Here is a 14,486-nt window from a genome sequence, read left to right as displayed (position 1 = left end):
CAGAGAAACTGTCAGAGCATGATTATCAATCCTGCTACCTCTACCTACCAAGTACTTGGGGTTCTATGGCTTACCCAGCATACACTATTATTACAATCATACTTTTGACTCGATCAAACTTTACTACAATCACACAGGGTGCATTAATATTAGTAGTAGTATCCATCTGGCCTGCTTGTCTTCAACACCCGATATACTTCCGTTCATCTCTGTATCCCCACCACTCAGTATGGTTTTTAGCCCACAGATATTCCTAACTATTCTTTGGATCAATTAATAAACATGACATAAGTAGTATTTAATTGTCAACACCTTAGTAAAGGTGAGATGAAAAATACCCGATAAAGTAAATCAGCCCTGAGGATAGTTTTAAAGGGGGACATTTTATTAACGAATTTCAGTCCTTGGGGGACAGCATGGGGGAGGGGAAGCCTAAGGCTGGGCACATGGTTCAAGCGAGGCTGGACCATGCTTTAAGGGAGAGAATGGGGACAGGAGAAAGAAGAGCTGAGTGGTGAGTCTTGAAAGACGAAGTTCGTTTTATGCTGTAATGAAGGAGCTAAGACACAGGCAAATCGAGATTAATTTGGAAGAATAAAGTCAGAGACACAAGAAGGGATAGGAATTATGAGCTGCTTCAAAGAAATAAAAGAGCAGTCTGAGCTTGATAACTGGAGGAAGCTGAGATCTGAAACAGCTGCCCAAGTACGACAATGGCCTGGGAGGACTGTTTGTTTCCTGGGCAGCTCTACCCAAACCAGTAAGAGGAAGACCCTCATTCTGGTCAAACTCACAGACAGGAACGTAACTCAACGCAGGAGAGTTCTGAGGTCCCAGTTACGCAAGTACTCCATGGACTTGTGTTCATTCTCAGCACTACCAGCACTGGTGAAGAGTGGGACACGTCATTATCTCAATTTACAGAGCTGTGGTCAAACCGAACTTCAAGAACTTACCCCAAAAGTGTTTTAAAATGTGAATACAACAATAAAGAAAATCAAAAGTCCTTCTATCTTTTTCTTGTTTTTACCCTTCACACTACCTTAATCAATGAGGAAGAAAAAGGAAAGAAATTTGACCATGTTCTCCCTAGGGACTAGGACCAATCACTGGCCAAAGGCGTTTTATGGAAGCAAGAAGAGGCACAGTACGCGTGAATAATGTATTGTAATGGGCAATATCCATTTTACAATGCAAGGATGAACCTTATGCCTCTGAGCTACACACTTAAAAATGGTTACCATAAGCCGGGCACCAGTGGCTCATGCCTGTAACCCTAGCTACTCAGGAAGCTAAGGAGCGTGGTTCAAAGCCAGTCGGAGCAGGAAAAGTCCACGAGACTCTTATCTCCAATTAACCACCAGAAAACTGGAAGTGGCACTGTGGCCCAAGTGGTAGAGTGCTAGCCTTGAGCTGAAGAGTTCAAGGACAGAGCTCAAGTCCAGAGTTCAAGTCCCACAAACAACAATAACAATTATTGTTACCATAGTAAATTGTGTCATGTGTATTTTACCACAAAAATAAGACACAAAGAGACAGGAATGCACATTCACTGGTAAAGATGGTAAGATGGCTGTGGTGATGGCAATGTACCAGAGAAAGGACTGGTGTAGTTTTGTTTACAAACACACATTCTCCACCTTCTCATGAGCTCATTGCTAAAGGAGCATACTAAAACTCTCTTACTAAAACAATGGATTCCCATTGTTTTATGAAGTTGTAATAGGTTAAAGAGGATAGCAAAACGTAGACAAGACAGAATAGGTAACACAAATATAACCACTTACAAGTGGGAAATTTAGTCAAAAAAGAAACCTAAACTATCTGAAGAAAATCTTGAATTTCCTAGATCATATACCTACCATGTATGAAAAAAAAAAAAACTGGCATTAAAGTAGAAGGGGGAAAAGTAATCTAGACTGTTCACCATGCTCAGGGCATGGTGCTAAGTGCTTAACACACATGCATGTCCATACACAGGCACACACACGTGCGTGCACATGCACACACACATACACACACACCATCTCAAACAATCCTTACAACTACCCCTGCCCAAGTGCTGGTGATTCACACATGTAATCCTAGTTACTCAAGAGCTGAAATCAAGGGTCAAAGCCAGTCAGAACGGATGGGGAGGGAGACAAAGGGGGAAGGGGAAAGGGGGAAGGGGAGAGGGAGAAGGGGAGGAGAGCAAGGGGAGAGGGAGAAGGGGAGGAGAGGAAGGGGAGAGGGAAGTGGGAAGGGGAGAGGGAGAAGGGGAGGAGAGCAAGGGGAGAGGGAGAAGGGGAGAGGGGGAAGGGAAAAGGGAGAAGTGGAAGGGGAGAGGGGAGAGAGGAAAGGGAGAGGGGGAAGGGAAAAGGAAGGGGGAGGGGAGAAGGGGATGGGGAGAGGGCATGAGGGAAGGGGAGGGGGAAGGGAGAAAGGGAGAGGGAGAGGAAGGGGAAAGGACTGAGAAGGAGAAGGACTGGGAGAGGCATGTAATCTTTGGGCATCTCACACGTGCTCTCTCACCGATACACTGACTAACCTGGGAGCTGCTCCTTATAAACATGTATCTGTTACGACTTCTTTAAAACTGCCTAACATCTGCCAACCTGGATGAGTTGTTGCTACACACCCGTTACCATCTTAGGCTATTCTAAATCACCTCAAGTTTTTGTCCAGGTATTAGTTCACTTTCCATTGGATTATTGCTATTGTGCAGCCCATTTCTATTCTTCACAAACCTCACTGAACTCAAGCACTGACAATGCACACAGACATACTGCCCTGGACTATCAACCCAGCCCACCACTTCTGAGAAGTCCTGTACTCTCAGCCAATGACAAGCGGCACATCCGTCACCCTCATATTATCATTTCATCATTTACTTAAAACATCTGCATCAGGCACTGGTCTTGTCCTGAGAACTCAAGTACTATTCCCAAGGTCACGTGGGAGGTGAGCTGTCTAAATTAAAAGCAGGTTCTAACTCCAGGGCCCACACTCTGAACTGCTAGGTTACACGGCCTGCGCGTCACCTCACCAACCCACGGAGCCTTCCTATTTAGGGACCATAACGATTGGCTAAACAGGTACCTGGCCAGCACCCAAGATGGCCATACGTTTTAAGTTTCCACAACTATTCAGTCACTTGATTTGGCGTTATGTCATCATGTTAAGGTAAACAGTCATCTCCTAATTCTGTGGTGATGTTTCCTCTAGATGTGATGTTGGATTGAGACATAAATGGAACCTTGGTTTTCATGAGGTCAGTGAAGGCCAATCATTAACTGACATGTCCCATGGCCTACTCTCCCAAATACGCAGGCAGACCTCTGAGATACTGAAAATCTACAAATGCCCCAGGCACAACTTGTACAAGTGGAAAACTGCCAATATGCTTATAGAAAGCCTGGGATAAGCAAGCATCAATATTAATTCAATATTGTTTCATTCATTCTAAGCTTTTGAAATATTTCCATCGAAACAACCTGAAACGATCAAACAATAACAGGACTTCATCTAACTCTTTATGTAACTGGAAAGAACAATGCAAAGGATAGTCTTTCAAGTCAGCAGAACACAGAAAAGGGAAAACGAACTGTAAGTTCCATGTGTGTCTGTGTGTGTGGTGTCTTGCCTTATATCTTACTCTAATTTCTAGTGTTGGCCCCCTCAACACTAGAGAAAAGCCACGGGGGAGGGGGGCTAAGGGGATTGAAAATTTACAGTATATTCCATAGCAGGGAAGAAAAGTAGGGCTAGAGAATTGACAATTTGAGACTTACAAGAAAAAAATCTTTACTCCCATGTCCTGTGTGGAGCAGGGGGAAAAAAAAGTGTTTCACCCTCCTTCTTTTTCTAATTCTCCCTCCTTTTACCATGTTCTAAAAAATAAGTAAATAAAGCCTTGCTTTTTTAAAAAGTAGAAACGTATTAAAACAGAATGCCTATAGGTTATACTTGAAACATTAACTTTTTAAAAATCAAGATTGACAATTTTCAAATCATCTCAGTTGATTTATAGTTGGTCACGTACTTGTTGGTGACATTAAAAGTATAACCAGATACCAGTGCTCACAACTGTAATCCTAAACTACTCAGGAGGCTGAGATCTGAGGATGGCAGTTCAAAGCCAGCCCAGACTAGAAAGTTCTTGAGATGCTTATCTCTAATAAGCTACCAAAAAAGCTGCAAGTGAAGCTTTCGGGGGTGTCAGGGCACTAGTCTTGAGCCAAAAATACTCAGTGACAGTGCCCAGGCCCTGAGTTCAAGCCCTAAGACACATACACATACACACACATACACACACACACACACACACACACACACACACACACTGTTATATCACCTAAAATATAGAAATCTGAAAGAGAATAGAGAAGCTCTTGTCATGTTTTATGAAGCGTTGCTCCTGCACATTCTAATTTAAATATACCTTGTATTGAAAATGCCCCATAGCTAATCACATGATAAGGGGAAATCCAGACAACTTTAACCAGGACACTTCCTGCCTATTGTCCTACAGGTGGTTGTTACAAATGTACTCTATTTTTTATTTCAACACATGAATGTCTTATTGCCTTGAAGTTGTATTCAGCTTAGTATAATGCTAAAAAGACATTATCTACCATCTTTATGTAAAAGTTCCAAAGCTGTACAGAGACAACAAGGCCCTGCAAATCTTTTCAAAGCTCACTTGCAAGCTCTCTTCACTGAAAAGACAAGACAGCTATAACAATATCAATGATACGTCAGTGTAATGGATACGTAGTATATGCCAAGTGTTTATAAACACAAAAATAAGTACAGAATTCCTTACCCAAGGTCCAAAGGTAGGAAGCACTGGAATGAGCTTTGAACCCAGGCAGTCTGATTCCAGATCCTCTGCCTCTAATCTTCACGTTATACTTCTCCTTCCAATTTTTCATAATACACTTGAGAAGTCTTGAAACTTTAAACTGATATTTTATCTGAGATTTTCCTCTCAGGCTGGTGCGCAATCTCTTAACATGTTTACAGTACTCCTGCCTCTGAGACCCAAGACTATCTTAGATTCTTCTGTTCAGCCTAACACTTAACTTGCCCAAAGTCTTTCCAATAACATAGGATGCAACTAAATAAATAAATAAATAAAAAACGAGGGGCCTAGCTTTGTATCCTTGAATAATTAGATTTTAAACTTCTTATAAACAGTAACCACTCATTCTCCTGATTTTGCCTATGTACTATGTAGGCACTAGCCTTGTGCTAAAGCTCAGCATCTAAACTCAAATATTCAATGATCACCAAGTCCTGACTGGTTAATGCATTTCACACTTGAGTGTGAGTTTAAATGTATTTTGGTATCACCTCTTAGGAAACAGTCCTGGTGATGCTGTTTTAGGGCACCCAATGTATTGAGAGCAATCTGGCAGGTTAATACATAGAAAGTTGCCCACTGTATGTTTGCATTAGGTCCAGCAGGGTTATGGTGGAACACCTGACTCACGAGTCCATCCGTGCCACACCTGTGTGCCGTGCAGGACATGGTAGGAGGTGGCAGCAGGTGTGGTTAAAGTGAGTCCCACCTGCAACACCTTTTTGCTAAAGCCTACAGGCCTAAGTTCCATTCCAATTTCAGATACGTTCCACTGAGGGTTTTTTTCGGTCCAATGAGAACTGCAAAATAAAGCAACTGTGAATTGAGGGAACTATTTTACTCATTACTATAGCCATCTATGTAAGACTTCTTTTTTTGTCTTAACATCAGAAAGCAAACATATTTAATAAAATACAGAAGTAAAATGTAGCTGCTTATATTCTAGATTCCATGGTTTTCAAATTTTATGTTGCCTTAGCCCATTTACTGATAATTAACTTAGGAGACATTGTTAAAAACTTGGTGTTTTTTTTTCCTTCTTTTTTTTACCTTCCTTTGCCAAAGAAGATAAAATAAGGAATGTTAAGAGTAAATTAAGATAACATAACTAAAGGAGACACAAACTTTGGAGCTCCCTCCTGTGAGAAATAATAATAACAACAATATTGCCTGGACACTTCTCCAGGCCGTGTGCTTCCCAACTGTGTTTCTTCTGTGAGAAAGACAGAATTCTAAGGGGAAAGAGTTCCGGAGGCCAAAACCTTCCCGCTAACCTACATCAACTCAAGCCAAGACACAATAAGCCTTTTAACTTAAGCCCAGAAGTCCCAAGAGGTTTTGCTCCCCCTCCCAAATATCAAAATCATGCTCACATATTTAAACAATTAGGCAAGATGTACAAAAGCTAGCACTAAATACTCACAAGTCTGGGGCTAAATGTATATTTAGTATTGACCAAATTCATCTATCATCTATAAAGTTTCTTGCGGTGATTTGTTTTCTTTGAAAACGAAATGGGAAAGCAGCTTCTTTTAAATTCAGCTTAATGTAGAGAAAAATTTCTTTGGACAAAAAAAAAAAAATCCAAATGCTACCAAGTGATCTAGGAAAAAAGTCCTAACAGGCAAAAGTTAGAAGTATCTGTCTCAGATATACAGTTGGTTAAAATTATTTGTTTAAAAATTCCCTGTGTAGCCAGGCACTAGTGGTTCACACCTATAATCCTGGCTACTCAGGAAGATCTAAGGATTGCAGTTCAAAGCCAGTCTGAGTAAAAATTTAAATTAAAACACACACACGCACACGCGCACACACACGCACACACGCACACACACACACACACACACCTCCTATCACCAATTAACCACCAAAAGCTGGAAGCAGAGCTTCGGCCCAAGTGGCAGAGTGTGACAATTGTGCAAAAGAGCTCAAGGGCAGCACCCAGGCTCTGAGTTCAATCTCCAGGACACACACACACACACACACACACACACACACACTCACTCACAAACAGCCCTGTCTAATGAATATGTGTATTGTTGTAATATTAAAAGTTCATTGTATTATTTAAGAGTTTTTAAAGTTCTTTCTATGCCAAAAAAATAGTGAAAAACTGTAAGTACTTCCATATAGATTATTAGATAACTTTCTCAGATTTTACAATGCCCTCATATTTGGAAACCACAAAAAAGAATAAACCCAGCTGCCCAGCAACAGCTTAATAAGATCTATACATATATATATATATATATATCCATATACATACATATACACACACACATATATACATGCATACTCTGTGATACTGCACAGCCACAGGAAATGTGAAATCATGTCATTTGTAGGAAAATGGATGCAATTTGAGGACATTATATGGAGTGAGACAAGCTAAGTTCAAAAAACAAAATGCTGGGCTGGGAATGTGGCCTAGTGGTAGAGTGTTTGCCTAGCATGCATGAAGTCCTGGGTTCCATTTCTCAGTTCCACATAAACAGAAAATGCTAGAAGTAGTGCTGTGGCTCAAGTGGTAGAGTGGTAGCCTCGAGCAAAAGAAGCTCAGAGACATGCCCAGGCCCTGAGTCCAAACCCCAGGACTGGCAAAAAAAAACAAGTAACAACAACAACAAAAACAAAAACAAAACACACAAACAAACTCCCAAGCTACAGTGTCTCATATCTGCAATCCTAGCTACTTAATGAAAAGCCATGAGCCTCTTACCTACAATTAACCAGCAAAAAGCAAAAGCGAAGCTGTGGCTCAAGTAAGAGTGCCAGCCTTGAGTGAAAAAGTTAAAGGACAGCACCCAAGCCTTGAGTTCAAGCCCAGTACTAACCCAAAACAAACTACAACAAAAATATGCTTTCACTCATATGTGGTAGAAGCTATATATTTAAAAGACCCACATACATATTCATGTACATATGGACATATCCATAATTACTTAAACAGAATACAAATTAAACTAGAGAATTATTAAGGAGCATGGGAAAGGGAAAAAGGGGTGTGTTTGTGTGTGTGTGTGTGTACACACACATATATCTGTACATATATGTGCTATGGCTCAAGTGGTAGAGTGCTAGCCTTGAGCAAAAGAAGCTCAGGAACAGTGAGTACCCAGACCCCGAGTTCAAGCTTCAGTACTGGCTGTGTGTGTGTGTGTATAAATATATATACACACATGCATGTATATGTACATATACATAAACATGGATACATACACATGTATATAAACTCAATGACACATGTATATAAACTCAGTGAAAGCTGTTACTAGGGAAAGAGGGAGCAGGGAAAGAGAAACAGTATCTGCTTGTGGGTGGGTACTACATTCTACTAGAGGTTGTCAGGCTAACAAGGAGGATGAAGGAGGTGAATGCTATGGAAATCAATTCTTTGCAACTATGAAAATAAAACAACAAAACCTGCTGAAACTGTTTCAGGAAGGATGAAAGAGGAGCCCGCAGAGTGAAAAGTGAAAGTGGGGGGGAGTGAGATTGGATGGGACACAATGTAAATACATATGAAAATGTGACAATGAAATCTCCCCTATGTAACTAACATAAGCTAATAAAAATAAAACTGAAGTACACCCACCTGCAAGCTGGCCACTGGTAGCTCGCACCTGATATCCTAGCTACTCAGGAGGCTGAGATCTGAGGGTCACAGTACAAAGCCATCCGGAGCAGGAAAGTCTATGAGACTCTTATCTATAATTAATCCACAGAAAATTGTAAGTGGAGCTGTAGCGCAAAGTGAACACTGAGCAAAACGAGCTCAGAGACAGCACCCAGGCCCCCAGTCTAAGCCCCACGACTGAAAAAGTAAAAATAAATTTTAAAAAACTACCTGCAATCTAACGGTATTGAGTGTCAGTAATGCGATACTTATTGTTTCCCTTTTGTTACTGCATGAATCCACATGGCCATCAAGTACTGTTAGCATTACAACAGAAGAAACTGAGACCACCAGGCTCTGAGGGCTCTTGCAGGTAATCCCAGCTATTTGGGAGGCTGAGATCAGGAGGTTAAGAGATCCAGATCAGCCTAGTAAAGTCCACAAGAGTCGTCACCGTGAAGAGGCTGGGCATGGTAGAGTATTGTCATCCTAGCTCCGGGGGGAGGCAGGTAATAGGATTTTGGTCGAGACATACCTCTGAGCAGGAAGACTATCTCTAGATAACCAGTACAAAAAAAGTGGCAGAGGTTTAGCTAAGGGATACAGTGCATGCCTACAAGTTGAGTTCCAGTCCCAAAAATCAAAACAGGGAAGGGAGAAAAGGAGAAAGGGAGAAGCGGAGAGAGGGCGAGAAGTTGAGGGGAGAGAGAGAGACAGGGAGGGAGGGAAATGAAAGGGAAGAAAGAGAAAAGAAACTAAGGACTAGCTGAATTACTATAACTTACCTCTGATCATCAGAACTAATACTTAGGTTTAAGTCATAGCTAACAAGTGGCTGGGTAGGGATTCAAGTCAGATATGGTTAACTTTGGAATCATAGCTGATAACTAAAAGGAACTGCCAGTCCCTAAAATGAACAATTTTAGGATTAATACCTGGGATTGAATCCAGGGCCTTGTGCATGTAAGGCAGGAGCTCCCCCTTGCTCCTGAGCTTCAAGCCATTTTGTAAAGTGATTCATCTTTTCCCATTCTTTTTTTTTTTTTGGGGGGGGGGGCAGTCCTGGGCCTTGGACTCAGGGCCTGAGCACTGTCCCTGGCTTCTTTTTGCTCAAGGCTAGCACTCTACCACTTGAGCCACAGCGACACTTCTGGCCGTTTTCTATATATGTGGTGCTGGGGAATCAAACCCAGGGCTTCATGTATACAAGACAAACACTCTTGCCACTAGGCCATATCCCCAGCCCTCTCTTAAGTTTTATGTTTTTTTAAAGACATGATTTGTAATACCTCCATGATATTCTAGCATATTCTAACAGCTATTCTCCTCCGTCTTTCATAGTCAGAACAAAGCACTCCAACTTCTTACTTGTAACAGCTGATAGGCCTATTGACTAAGCTCTGTGATAGGAGACTCGACGCACACTAATTAATCGCCATTTATAAATATCTATATAATAAACACTGTATTTCCAAAATGTTTTTCTTTTTAAGCCTCAGGCAACAATGAGGGTAAAGGTCTTGTATTCCATCTGCATGAGGAATATTTTTTAACCTTCACAATTTGGTAATAGGGGGGGAAGTTGCTGCATTTTAGTATGTGCTCTTGTATTACTCCCGGATTTGCCAGCTCCTCTATTATTATGTTTTCCTGCTATACATTACTTACTGATACCCCTTCTGCTTTCCCATTGAGCTGCAACTGGCCTGGGCTGTGTTCTCTCACAAAATATCTTGACAAGTCATTCTTCATTCCAAACCAGGCCAGGTCCCCAAAGTGACTGGCTATTCTTTCAAAAAAAAACCTACCCTCGTGGCTGGGCGCCGGTGCTTCAGCCCTGTAATCCTAGCCACTCAGGAGGCCGAGATCTGCCATCACCCAAACCCCACCACCTCCTGGCTGGCTTATTTCAACAGCCTCTGACTTTTTGCCTCTAGTCTCTCTTCTACTGCAATCTATCACATGTTGCCAAACTTAACCTTTCATCTCCATTTCTATCACGTAACCTAAGTGAAGATCTCACCCAGCCTGAACTTCCAATTTCACCACCGCCTGACCTCTTCCCACCTATACACCATGCTGCCCATCTCCCCTGCCAACCCTGCTCTCCTCCATTCCTCCCTCAGCCCTGGGAAGCCGATCCCCTGGCTGAAAGCTGGAAAGAGGAGGAAGCAGGTCATCTGTACATGAACTGTCAAGCTACCTTCTGGGAGAGTACTGAGTACCAAAGGCCCCTGCAGGCCAATGGGAGTTGACCTCCCGACCAGGACCCTTGGCCGATAGATGGCCTGTTCATACTGCTGCTGTTCAAGTCCCACCATCCTAATCATTTCCCCCCTACTGCTTACTAACACACACGGACCACACCGTAGCATACTTCAACACCTGGTTACACTCTGTGCAATAGTGTTCTACATGGTCCTGTGTTAAGCTACACATCTGAGCTAGCAGTGACATTTTAGTATCACCAACATCAGCATAAGTCTAACAGTGAAGTTACATCAAAAAGAAAGACTATCCTAAAGAGCTGCAGAGTAATTCTTACGTTTATAAAAATTATAAAATTAACTTCTCACTAGGCAGATTCATGCTTCCAAAAAGGGTGTGTGTGTGTGTGTGTGTGTGTGTGTGTGTGTGTGTGTGTCTGCTGGTGCTGGAACATGAACTCAAGGCCTGAGCAATGGCCCTGAGTTTGTTGCTCAAGGCTAGCACTACACCACTTGAGCCACAGCAGCTCCTCTGGCTTTTTGGTGGTTAACTGGACAAAAGTGTCTCAAGGACTGTCCTGCCCAGGCTGGTTTTAAACTGCATTCCTCCTCAGATCTCAGCCTCCTAAGTACTGACCAGCTACAAAGAGATTCTGTTATGAGTCTCACACAGAAACTTTCCTTTGCTCCTTAGAGATGTAAGATGTCAAAACGCTGCAATCTCTTTTGCATTTCACAAAAGCCTTTCTTAGGCAACAACAGATTCAAGGCACTCTATGTAAAATTTCACAAATAGGTGAATTTGGATAGGCCCAAATCCAGACATTCTGTTTGCAAGGCAGTACCTATCCTAAGGTAGGTGTCAGTGATGGAAAGGCCCACCTCTGCAGTGTACTTCCTTAGGAAGCCTATGTCAGCACACAGCTCCTTCCCGGATCTTCAGGTGTGAATCTAATCGTTTTCCCTGTGACACAGTGCCAGAAGGTGGGCACTATTGTGGTGACCTGCAATTGTCCTGGATTATCCCACAGTCTCCCACAAATACCTGATGCTAACAATGTTCTACTGTGATGCCAGGAATGTGGTAATGGGGCCACAATACCTCATCTCATCTTCCCCACCCACACGCTATAATAGCCAGGAAAGGACAAAGCAACCGCCAGCACCTGGCACCAAGGAGGCCATTTCATATTACCTAAGATGGGACACCTCCAGGTCACACTGTCCAGCCCAGTTGCGCTTGAAGACCCCACCCAAGGAGGTTGCCCCACAAGCCCTGCCCTGAGGAGCAGAGCTGGAAACAGCCCCGTCCCTGTGGCCTGCAGGAGGTGAGCAACAAGAGTGTGGGCCCAGCTCAGGAACTCCACAGTAGTAAGGTATGTATGACAAGTTCCAGGTAGGGAGACTCCCTCCTTGGATGAGCACAAAGGAAGCAAAGGTAGCTCCCTCAAATACAGGTCACCACCCATTCCTGCTTGTCCAGGTACCAGTGGTGATGTCAGCCTAGGCTGGAAGAGCCACTCGGTGTCAGGGGAACACCGGGATCCCGCACCCAGCGCATGGCAGGCTTCTCAGCCCAGCAGCTGCCTGCTACACAGCCAGGATGTGGCGCACAGTTTCAGGAGACGCCTGGGTGTATCACACACTCCTGGAAATAACGCACAACGGTTACTGCTATCGAGCCTATTCTCCTTGGATACCAACTAATGCCTAAACCAACCACAGTGACCCATGGAACATGATTTTAGTTACTCAGCGGCAGAAATGAAATAAGAGTGAACAAATAAATGCAAAGCAGTATGATGCCACTTCCGTTTCCATGCTTAAAGACTCCGGTTTCAGCCAGCTGCCAGTGGCTCACGCCTATGATCCTAACTACTAAGGAGGCTGAGACCTAGCTGATAAAGGTTTGGAGCCAGCCCAGAAAGAAAAGTACATTAAATTCCATCTCCAAAATAACCAGCAAAATGCAGGGCTAGTGACAGAGAACCAGCCTGCCAAGCAAGCCTACAAATGTGAGGCCCTGAGTTCAAAGACCAGTACTAGAAGGGAAAACATGACTAGGGGTTTCTTTTTCTAATCCAAGACCAAGACCCCAATTCTGCGTGTGATATTTGCTTTCACTTGTTGGCTGGAGCTTTAACACCTCAACCATACCTCCAACTCCAGGTTTTGAACCTATAACTCCACTGTCCACCTTCCCATTGTATGTTAATTGGTGTGCCAAAGAACAGCTACAATTGATTCACATACATAAGAGTAAAATGACTTGCAATATTTCAAAGTACATTGTAAGAATTTTTATCACTGTCTAAATTTTTTATATTTCCAAAACATTTTCATTGTATACCATTGTTCTGAACTCATACCCATAGCCTCTTAAAATCCTGAGTATATGCAAATATATAGATAAAATTTCACATTCTTGGCCACCCATGGAAATTTTAATTCAATAAACCTGACTGGCTGAGGCCTCTTCATTTTTTATTAAGACATGCCCTAGCAAGTTTAACATAAGGATATGAACTCCTACTTTACCCTGAATAAGACCAATTTCAGTCGAGCATCAGTGGCTCAAATCTATAATCCTAGCTACTCAGGAGGCTGAGATCTGAGGATTAAGATTCAAAGACGTCCTAGGCAGACAAATCCAAGAAACTCTCATCTCCAATTAACCAGCACCAAAAAAAAAAAAAAAAAAAAGCTGGATGTGGAGTATGGCTTAAGAGGTAGAGAACCAGCCCTGAGCAAAGAGCTAGAAGCCCAGAATTCAAGTTCCAGCAGATTAGATTCAACAACTAGCCTAAACACAATCAATCTCCTTTTATTGTTTTGTTTTGTTTTGTTTTGGCCAGTACTGAGTTTGAAATCAAGACCTCACACTTGCTAAGCTGGAACTCTACACTTGAAGCATGCCTCCAGCCCTTCTTTTTGCTGGGTATTTTGAAGATGGAGAGTACTAAGCTTTTCTTCCCAGACTGGCCTCAAACTGTGATCCTCCAGGTCTCAGCCCTCTGATGTAACGAATGTGACTGGCTGAAGTTACCCATGCTCATCTCCAAGCAATCTTTTGAAGAGCAGATATAAAGTCATTTTATACAGGTTTGCCTACTCAAGGTATTAGTATTATTGTAATTACTGTGTAATGAGCCATACAAGGTCACGAGTGAGCATTGCCAGGCGTATGGAAAATCCTGAGCTGTGTAGAGTGACCAGCAGTCTTCAACCATCAACCACTCTGCCAGTAACAAGTCGAAGTCTCTTGAGTGGCTCCATCGACTGTCCATTCACCTTTCTTTCACCACACTGACTGAGACAACAGACCATAGCTAAGATGCAAATATCCCTGCTTGCTCTAACACTGTGGCATGGCCTGCCAGCCGGCATTTCAACTACACATCACCACCCGTGTGCTCACCAATGTCAGGAAATTACTTATTTTGTCCAACTGTGCACTTACGACTGTATCAGACAGCATGTAAGACAGAGATTTTCCTTTTCTTGCTGGCCCCTATCAAAAATGCTATGGATCTTTGTATCCCAAAATAACCACGGTGTTCCTCATATACCAGTTAGCTTTTTAGTAAACAGGAAAGTGGACAGCTTAAGACAGTATTTGAAGTGATAAATATAACTCTGAAAGCGAACACAACTGAGGCAAAATTAAATTTTTAAGTATATGGAAAACAAAACTTACATTTTAAGTAGAGCGCAATGTATTGAAGTTATTGATTACTCAACCGTGAAAGAAATATTTGTATGTGTACAAAATCCAGAAACACGCCATGATAGACTATTTCTAGGACGCAAAGCAGTA

The 14,486-nt window shown here is 42.5% G+C and overlaps 1 protein-coding gene across 4 annotated transcripts in view; it reads right to left on the bottom strand.

Annotated features, from left to right (window-relative positions):
* Positions 1 to 14,486, bottom strand: part of Chd7 (chromodomain helicase DNA binding protein 7) — a 198,780-nt gene that overhangs the window by 171,488 nt on the left and 12,806 nt on the right. The window lies entirely within an intron of this gene.

This window comes from Perognathus longimembris, chromosome 12 (genome assembly GCF_023159225.1).
Source record: "Perognathus longimembris pacificus isolate PPM17 chromosome 12, ASM2315922v1, whole genome shotgun sequence".
NCBI classification, from domain to species: domain Eukaryota; kingdom Metazoa; phylum Chordata; class Mammalia; order Rodentia; family Heteromyidae; genus Perognathus; species Perognathus longimembris.
The sequence above is the reverse complement of the archived record's forward strand: the minus strand, read 5'-3'. Positions and strand labels throughout refer to the sequence as shown.